Here is a 10,117-nt window from a genome sequence, read left to right on the forward strand (position 1 = left end):
GAGTCCCTGAAGCCTGTCTCGGTTCATCATGCATTGGTCTCGAGTCGCAACCAGGGGTTCCGACTCGCAACCGTGATTACGTGCACAGGAATTTCTTCTAGAACCTGTCTTGTACTAACCAATAGAATTTCGATTTCATGATAAAGTGTACTATCCAATAAAACCATACAAACATGTTTTCCTGTCTGTTTACAAGACAAAATGGATCAAAATCAGCATATTTGAACTATTTTTATGATCATCAAACATGTTCTTCATATTCAGCCAACATTCATATATCCGAAACATGTAATTTTACAACAACTATTATGAGTTTTTAACCAATAATCATAACCAACCGGATAACATACAATTCATGAACATACAACCCAAAATCATGCATAAACCCTCTATATATATCTCGGACAATATCAAGGCACCCAAACAAGATTCATCATTTAAATCCAAACATTTATGCCTAAAACCTCCTAACCAAATCCTTACTACAACCGAAGCAAACCTTTGACACAAACCGGATCATTTTCATTAAGACACAAAAAAAAAAACCATTTCAAGCAATCTCTTAGATCATCAAACAAGCATTTTATAGTAACAAACATAAACAATCAAGCACTATCAAGCATTCAAGAGTTATTCAAAATCAACAAAGCCACAAAACTAACCGGTTGATGAAGGGTATGAAGGGTGGTCTTCCTAGTGCGATGTTGAGTTTGATCCGAGGGCTTGATGTCTCCGATTTGGTTCCGAGTAGGAATAGGATGATGGTGAGTGTTGGTGTTTGTAGGGTTTAGTGAGAGAGATGAGAGGAGAGTGTGAGAGTGTAGTGAGATTTGTAAAAATGGTTAAGGGAGGGGTGGGTTGGTTTATATAAGGTTGCGAGTGGGTTAGGGTGATTCCGGGTTGGGTTCTCGATCACAAGGCCTTAACCGGCCCAAACCAAACAACCGGCCCCTTTTGTTGTTCACGGTTCACTCGAGACCGGGTGGTCTCGAGTCGGGTTTGCGGGTCTCGGCTCACATATATATAATACACACTCATACCTATATATGTATATACATATCATACATACACACAATGCAAGGATCACATAGAACATCAAAACAATACACAACTTTTTCATTTAATATATAAGTCATATATATATATATATATATATATATATATATATATACAAGTAGGTTGAATACAAGAATGGTTGTCCGGGAAAATCCGAAGTGTCACATTATCCCCAAGTTTTAAGAACTTTCGTCCCGAAAGTTAAGGCAGCCACTGTCAAGCTAGCGTAAGTGAAAGCGTTTCAACGGGGTGTCACATCATCCCCCCGTTAGTTTGGAATTTCGTCCCGAAATTCGGTTGTAGCTTCAGTGCTGGGGTTTTCGTTTGGGAACAACTGGGGATACTTGTGCTTCATCTGGTCTTCCCGCTCCCAGGTATACTCTGGGCCACGTCGCAAGTTCCAACGGACTCGTACAAGAGGTATCTGGCTACGTTTGAGGATTTTGATCTCTCGATCCGTGATCTCAATCGGTTCCTCAGTAAAGTGTAGCTGTTCATCAATAGTCAGTTCCTTGAAAGGAATTACGAGCGTTTCATCTGTCAGACACTTCTTCAGATTGGATATGTGAAATACGTTGTGTACCGCACTCAGTTCCTCAGGCAGGTTCAATCTATAAGCAACCTTACCGATTTTCTCAGTAATTTCGAATGGTCCGATATATCGCGGATTAAGCTTGCCCCGTTTACCAAAGCGAACCACACCCTTCCAGGGTGAGACTTTAAGTAGAACCCGGTCACCGACCTGGAATTCCAATGGTTTCCTACGCTTATCAGCGTAGCTCTTCTGACGGTCACGAGCTGCCGCCATGCGCTGTCTGATCTGGGCAATCTTTTCCGTTGTATCTACCACCATCTCTGGGCCCGTGATTTGACTATCACCGATTTCCGCCCAGCAGAGAGGTGACCGGCATTTACGACCGTACAATGCCTCAAAAGGTGCTGCCTGAATACTGGTGTGGTAGCTGTTGTTGTAAGAGAACTCTACTAGCAGTAGATGCTTCTCCCAATTCTTGCCAAAATCGATCACACACGCTCTAAGCATGTCTTCTAGGGTTTGGATGGTGCGTTCGGACTGTCCATCCGTTTGCGGGTGATAAGCGGTGCTCATGTCCAAACGTGAGCCAAAGGATTTGTGCATAGCTTGCCACAATTCCGAAGTAAAACGAGCGTCTCGGTCGGAAATAATTGAGGTTGGCACTCCGTGCCTCGAAACTACTTCCTTTAAGTAAACCTCCGCCAAGGTAGAAAACTTGTCTGTTTCCTTAATGGCCAGAAAGTGCGCGGACTTGGTCAATCGATCTACTATTACCCAGATAGTATCATTTCCGCGTTGAGACCTAGGTAGCCCTGTAACAAAATCCATGGAAATTTGCTCCCATTTCCATTTCGGGATTTCTGGTTGTTGAAGTAGACCTGCTGGCTTCTGGTATTCTGTCTTGACTCTTGCGCAAGTCAAACATTTGCTGACGTATGCTGCTATGTGGGCCTTCATACCAGGCCACCAGTATGTAGTCTTTAAATCGTGGTACATCTTGTCCGAACCAGGATGTACTGAGTAGCGGGACTTGTGGGCTTCATCCATCACGAGTTCACGTAAATCTCCATAGAGTGGAACCCAAATGCGCCCTGTTACATAGTAAGCACCATCTTCTTTCTGTTCTAGTTGCTGTCTCGATCCTCGCAGGGACTCAGCCCTGATGTTTTCCGGCTTCAATGCTTCGACTTGAGCATTTCGGATCTGGGTAGGGAGGTTAGACTGGATGGTAAGTTGCAATGCTCGCACGCGCTTTGGTACGGTGTCCTTTCGGCTGAGGGCGTCTGCCACGACATTGGCCTTGCCCGGATGGTATTTGATGGCGCATTCGTAGTCATTCAAGAGTTCGACCCATCGACGTTGTCTCATGTTCAATTCCTTTTGCCTAAAGATATGCTCGAGACTCCTGTGATCGGTGTAAATAGTGCACTTGGTACCGTACAGGTAATGTCTCCATATCTTAAGAGCAAAGATCACTGCTCCCAGTTCCAAGTCATGCGTCGTGTAGTTCCTTTCGTGCGTCTTAAGTTGTCGTGAGGCGTAGGCAATAACTTTCTCGCGTTGCATTAACACGCAACCGAGCCCATGAATAGATGCATCGCATTAAACCACAAAGTCGTCAGTACCTTCCGGCAACGAGAGAATAGGAGCGCTGCAGAGGTTTTCCTTAAGCCTCTGAAAAGCAGATTCCTGTGCTTCGTTCCACTTGTAGGCGACGCCTTTCTGAGTGAGTATAGTAAGGGGCTGTGCAATCTTTGAGAATCCCTGAATGAATCTGCGGTAGTAGCCTGCCAAGCCCAAGAATTGGCGAACTTCAGTGGGAGTCTTAGGCGTAGGCCAGTTCTTTATTGATTCGATCTTAGCTGGGTCAACATGAATTCCGTTCTTATTAACTACATGGCCGAGGAAATGGACTTCTCGAAGCCAGAAGTCACATTTAGAGAATTTGGCGTACAGCTGCTCGTTGCGAAGGAGTTCCAGAATAAGGCGTAGGTGTCGTTCATGCTCCTCTTGACTTTTCGAATAAATCAGGATGTCGTCGATAAACACAATCACAAATTTGTCGAGGTACGGCTTACATACGCGGTTCATAAGATCCATGAACACTGCCGGTGCGTTGGTCATTCCAAAAGGCATAACAAGGAACTCGTAATGACCATAACGAGTCCTGAAGGCAGTCTTAGAAATATCTTCATTACGAACTCTCAACTGATGGTAGCCTGATCGCAGGTCAATCTTAGAATAGTAGCTCGATCCTTGCAGCTGATCGAATAGGTCGTCGATACGCGGGAGAGGGTAACGATTCTTGATGGTAACCTTGTTCAGCTCACGATAGTCGATGCACATTCGGAACGTGCCATCCTTCTTTTTGACAAAGAGTACTGGGGCTCCCCAGGGTGATGAACTAGGACGGATAAATCCTTTATCCAATAATTCCTGCAGTTGCGTAGAGAGTTCCTTCAGTTCTGCAGGGGCTAGACGGTACGGTGCACGAGCTATGGGTGCTGCTCCGGGAGCTAGCTCGATTTGGAATTCGACCTGACGGTGGGGAGGGAGTCCAGGTAGTTCCTCAGGAAATACCTCGGGATAATCACGTACTACAGGAAAATCTTCAATCCTCTTTTCCTTTTCGTGGGTGTTGGTGACAAGTGCTAGGATAGCGGTGTGCCCTTTTCGTAAACACTTCTGGGCTTTTAAAAGCGAGATAATGCCTGTGACTTCTCCACCTTTGTTGCCTTGAACGATGAGGGGCTGACCAGAACGGCGAGGTATACGGACCGCTTTCTCTTTACAGAGGATCTCAGCGCGATGTTTGGATAACCAATCCATACCAATGACGACGTCGAAGCTTCCGAGTTTGACAGGGAAAAGATCGATACTAAACGTATGGCCAGACAATTCTAGGGTGCAGTCGTGGATCATGTGCGTGGCCTCGAGGTTCTTACCATTAGCTATCTCGACGATGTGCTTAGAATTTAATAATGCGGGCAAGTGCTTAAGTTTCTTACTAATGCGAAGGGATACATAACTGGCATCGGCACCGGAATCAAATAACACAGAAACATAACGATCATCAAGTAGGAACTTACCCGCCACTACGTTGGGGTCGTTCCTTGCTTCTCCAGCTCCAATCACGAAAGCTCTTCCCCTTGCACCATTCCCAGCATTGTTGTTTTGCTCATTGTTCCCAGCTCCCTGATTGTTGTTGCGGTTTTGATTCAGTTCAGGGCAATCCTTTCGCATGTGCCCTGTTGCCCCGCATTTAAAACAAGCTCGGTTGTTTCCCTGCTGCTGTTGCTGTTGGGGTTGTTGCTGATTCTGCCTTGCTGGGAACTGACTTCTACAATCCTTGGCTTCGTGCCCCATCTTGTGGCATCGCTGACACTGACCCTTGTTGCATGCCCCATTGTGGTGCCTGTTACACTTGTTGCACTTAGGGTAGCTTCCCCGGTAGCCACCCTGTTGCTGAGTGCCTTTGTTGTTGTCAGTTTTCCTTTGCTGAGCTGGGGCTTGAGTAGGGTTAGCATCTTTGCCCTGATTTCCATCCCACTTTCGTTTACCATCACTAGAACTTCCTTCCGCAGCACTGATCCTCTTGGGCAACCTGCCCTCCTCCACAGCCTGATTGGTGAGTTTGTGGGCAAGACGAACCACGGGCTGTATGGCAGTGAGGTTGGCCGAGGTTACATGGCTCCTGATTTCCGGGACTAAGCCCTTGATGTACAATTCGATCCTTCGATACATGGGTCGTGACATGTTTGGACAAAGAGCAGCATAGTCGTTGGACAGCTTGGTGTAGGTCTCAATCTCAGACCCAACCATCTTGAGTTCATAGTACTCGTCCTCGAGTTTGTGGATGTCATCCCTGTGACAGTACTCTTCCTTGATCATATCCTTGAAATCTTCCCATGCAGTAGCATTTGCAGTTTCCAAACCAAGCATTTGAATTTGCGCCTTCCACCATGAAAGTGCGCTTCCCTCAAGAGTACCAGTAGCAAACTTCACCCAATTAGCAGGGGGACACTCGCAGACAGCGAAGACAGCTTCGACCTTCTCGATCCAGTGTAGAAGACCTATGGCACCCTCAGTGCCACTGAATGGAAGAGGCTTGCAGTCCATGAAGGTCTTGAAGGTACAAGCACGTGGTTGCACAGGCGCAGGCTGACCTGTTGTGAGGAGTGAAGCGAAACAGGTTTAGAGGCGAAGGGACGATGTGGCGGTAGGATCTAAACATCCTAAAACAACGAGCTTACCTATAGGGTGAGCTGCGAAAGCTGCAGCCACAGTGTTGAGCAGGTTAGTGAACTGAGCCTGAGTCATGTTGACGTTTCCTCGTCCGCGTCCACTCATTGTCTTCATAACCAGAAAACATAGTATGAGTGTGGTGTCGTAACATAGCGAGAATAAGATAGAAGGGGGGGAGGCGTATCTATCTAATCAGGCAAACTAGTATGTATAGCATAAGGCAAGCAAAGAAGTAAATATGGGTCCGAGCTATGAGGTCAGATAAGTCGAGCCTTGTACTTGGAGTGTAGTGTCGTCACGAGTCACGGGTTATAGTCTGGTTTTTCTCAAAAAGATTTTCCCCTTTTTAAAACCAAGTTCACTATAACCAATGGCTCTGATACCAATCTGTCACACCCCCAAAATCCACCTGCGGATGACACCCGCTTCGAGGGCGTGACTGACCAGGATCCAGCCACCAATTATACTGACTAATCAGATTGATAACAGAAGTAATACTTACTAACCATAAGATTAGCAAATATCAAGTTCAGAGTTTAAGGTTTCAAGTTTAAACAGTAATAAGTAGCGGAAGCATAAATAAACAGTTTTAAACAATGTTCATAAGGTAAGCATGATAAATGCCCAACACACGGGCAGACGACCACTACACATCCCAAGCAGCTGCTCCAGTCACTGGCCACCTGCAAAGCATGCAGTAAGGGGGTCAACAATAATGCTGAGTGAGTTCACTAGTTGTCCAGTTTTAATTACCAAAAACTCGTTTCACCAGTTAATTTATCCGTTTATACATGCCATGGGGAGCTACCCCAAAAGTTAGCGACTAAACTGTTTTTCCAATACCGAACACTAGGTAACCGTTTGCGTTTCCGCAGGATGCCCCGATGTCAATGTTCTATCATCATTGACGGATGCCTGAGTACATTAGTTCACGACCGATCCCATACCATGGCACGGTGTGAGGCTGGTAAGACCTAAATAGCGCTATCAACTAATAACCCGTTCGCCTGGCCCCGACGACTAATCGGTATTATGTAGTAGGGACTTGAGTGATAGAGTTGCGTTTAGTGCCGTTGGTTGCATTCCGTATAAACAGTAATTAACTAAAAGGTTTCCCAATACAAGGGAAGGAAAAGTAAGTTTGTTCCCAGTAACTAGGGAAGGAATGTAAATGGTATCCCCTTTACAAGGGGATAGGGTTGTTCTAGTCTCGTGTCCCAAACCACCGGGACGCATGCTTTTAAGTTGTGAACTCACCTTGGGTTGCTCGGTATGATACGTTACTTGGTCAAATACGTTGGTCACCACGTCCTAGCATGGTTACCGAATATGGGTCAAGTTGGGTACAAGTAAACACGTATAGCTAACACGTATAAACACGTAGCATGCATTCATACAACACTTGGGTTATTGGGCCTGCCCTTAATTTACACAACAAACAGTACAGGTACACATGCGGTCCAGTTAACAGATAGCCCAACAAGTCATGGCCCAATAACACGTATGCAGCCCAGTCGAGACAAGGGTGGTCTCGACTCGAGAATACACGGTCTCGAGTCGCAACCGGGAGATCTCGAAGAATCACGTTTTGGTCTCGAGTGTGCTGTTTGCGAGTCGCAACCTCAGAGGTCTCGAGTCCAGTCTCGAGTCGAGATCATGAAGTCTCTTGTCGAGACCTAGTCGGTCTCGAGTCCCTGAAGCCTGTCTCGGTTCATCATGCATTGGTCTCGAGTCGCAACCAGGGGTTCCGACTCGCAACCGTGATTACGTGCACAGGAATTTCTTCTAGAACCTGTCTTGTACTAACCAATAGAATTTCGATTTCATGATAAAGTGTACTATCCAATAAAACCATACAAACATGTTTTCCTGTCTGTTTACAAGACAAAATGGATCAAAATCAGCATATTTGAACTATTTTTATGATCATCAAACATGTTCTTCATATTCAGCCAACATTCATATATCCGAAACATGTAATTTTACAACAACTATTATGAGTTTTTAACCAATAATCATAACCAACCGGATAACATACAATTCATGAACATACAACCCAAAATCATGCATAAACCCTCTATATATATCTCGGACAATATCAAGGCACCCAAACAAGATTCATCATTTAAATCCAAACATTTATGCCTAAAACCTCCTAACCAAATCCTTACTACAACCGAAGCAAACCTTTGACACAAACCGGATCATTTTCATTAAGACACAAAAAAAAAAAACCATTTCAAGCAATCTCTTAGATCATCAAACAAGCATTTTATAGTAACAAACATAAACAATCAAGCACTATCAAGCATTCAAGAGTTATTCAAAATCAACAAAGCCACAAAACTAACCGGTTGATGAAGGGTATGAAGGGTGGTCTTCCTAGTGCGATGTTGAGTTTGATCCGAGGGCTTGATGTCTCCGATTTGGTTCCGAGTAGGAATAGGATGATGGTGAGTGTTGGTGTTTGTAGGGTTTAGTGAGAGAGATGAGAGGAGAGTGTGAGAGTGTAGTGAGATTTGTAAAAATGGTTAAGGGAGGGGTGGGTTGGTTTATATAAGGTTGCGAGTGGGTTAGGGTGATTCCGGGTTGGGTTCTCGATCACAAGGCCTTAACCGGCCCAAACCAAACAACCGGCCCCTTTTGTTGTTCACGGTTCACTCGAGACCGGGTGGTCTCGAGTCGAGTTTGCGGGTCTCGGCTCACATATATATAATACACACTCATACCTATATATGTATATACATATCATACATACACACAATGCAAGGATCACATAGAACATCAAAACAATACACAACTTTTTCATTTAATATATAAGTCATATATATATATATATACAAGTAGGTTGAATACAGGAATGGTTGTCTGGGAAAATCCGAAGTGTCACATGGTATAATTTCCGCTGCCAAATTGATAAACACCGATACCACCAAAACTGAATCTCGCGGTCGCCCGTTCCCGGGACAGATAGGGGGCGGGAGTTTCGACAGAAGGTGGTATCAGAGCTAAGCCATTGATTCAGCCACAAAAGTTTTCTACTGACACCAAAATTCAATATGTTAGCAAATAAACACAGAACTACATGCATATCTGTATTTTATTGTTGTGTGTTATTTGACTATTTGTTAGTTTACAGTATGAGCGACCAAGGACCTTCCGACGCCTACCGTCAGTTGTCCAGCTCACCTATGAGCGAAGTCACCTCTTCACAGCCTGCCCTCTCAGGGTATTCAGCTGTTAATGAAGACGGGATATTCGTGTTTAAGGCTCAGTCTGAAGAGCCATTCCCTCCTAAAAAGAGAGGATGGTTCAGTAGGGGAGCGCTTGAACATAGGAAAGAATGAAAAAGTTACAACAGCAGAGAGCCCTATCAGCCGCTAAAAGAGAGACAGATGCCCACGTCTAGGATATGCTTAATAGGGGTTTAGCAAACTTTCATATCCTAGCAACCACAGCTGCCGACCCTAACCTGGAGCAACTGATAGCACCCCAACCATTACCACTATTTCCCGCTCGGCCAATGGAAATAGAAAACAACCCAGAAAACCAAATCCAAATGCATGATTTTAACCCGGAGGAGATACCTAGGATACCAGCACCCAATCCCTTAGACCCAGACTACGACCCGTGGCTAGATGAGCTTAGAGATTACCAGCAACGCTACCCAATCCCAGAAGACGAACCCATGCCGAATCTAGCAGCCTACCCAGGTTTGGACCCTCTAGATCCCTACTACGATAACGACCAATACATCAGGGAAATTTTAGAGAATCCATACCCATACCAGGAAACCATGCCCTAGTTCCCAAACCCAGTCACAGCACCTGCACCCCCAATGAGTGCAGAAAATGTGCAAGGGCTCCGAACTTTCGGAGAAGAAATTTTAGAAAGTAGCGAGAGGATGAGGCAGGTAGGAGAGCGACTCGTCTGGAAGTATGACGAGCGCAATATGGAGTTCTGGATGAACCCATATCAGTGAAGGTGATGGTAGAGGTAGTAATAATAATAATAATAATAATAATAATAATAATAATAATAATAATAATAATAATAATAATAATAATAATAATAATAATAATAATAATAATAATAATAATAATAATAATAATAATATAATATGTGTGTATGTTTGAGGAAAAAAACTAAATCATAGCTACGGATGCCTACTAATAGTGTAATTTCAATTTCAATCGTATTATAATTTTAAATTCCAGTATCAGTTTGTATTAGATGGATAATATAAGAAAGAGTAAGTCGCAATGTTCGACGTTTTTTATC

The sequence above is a fragment of the Helianthus annuus genome, chromosome 5, assembly GCF_002127325.2.
Source record: "Helianthus annuus cultivar XRQ/B chromosome 5, HanXRQr2.0-SUNRISE, whole genome shotgun sequence".
In the NCBI taxonomy this organism is placed as follows: domain Eukaryota; kingdom Viridiplantae; phylum Streptophyta; class Magnoliopsida; order Asterales; family Asteraceae; genus Helianthus; species Helianthus annuus.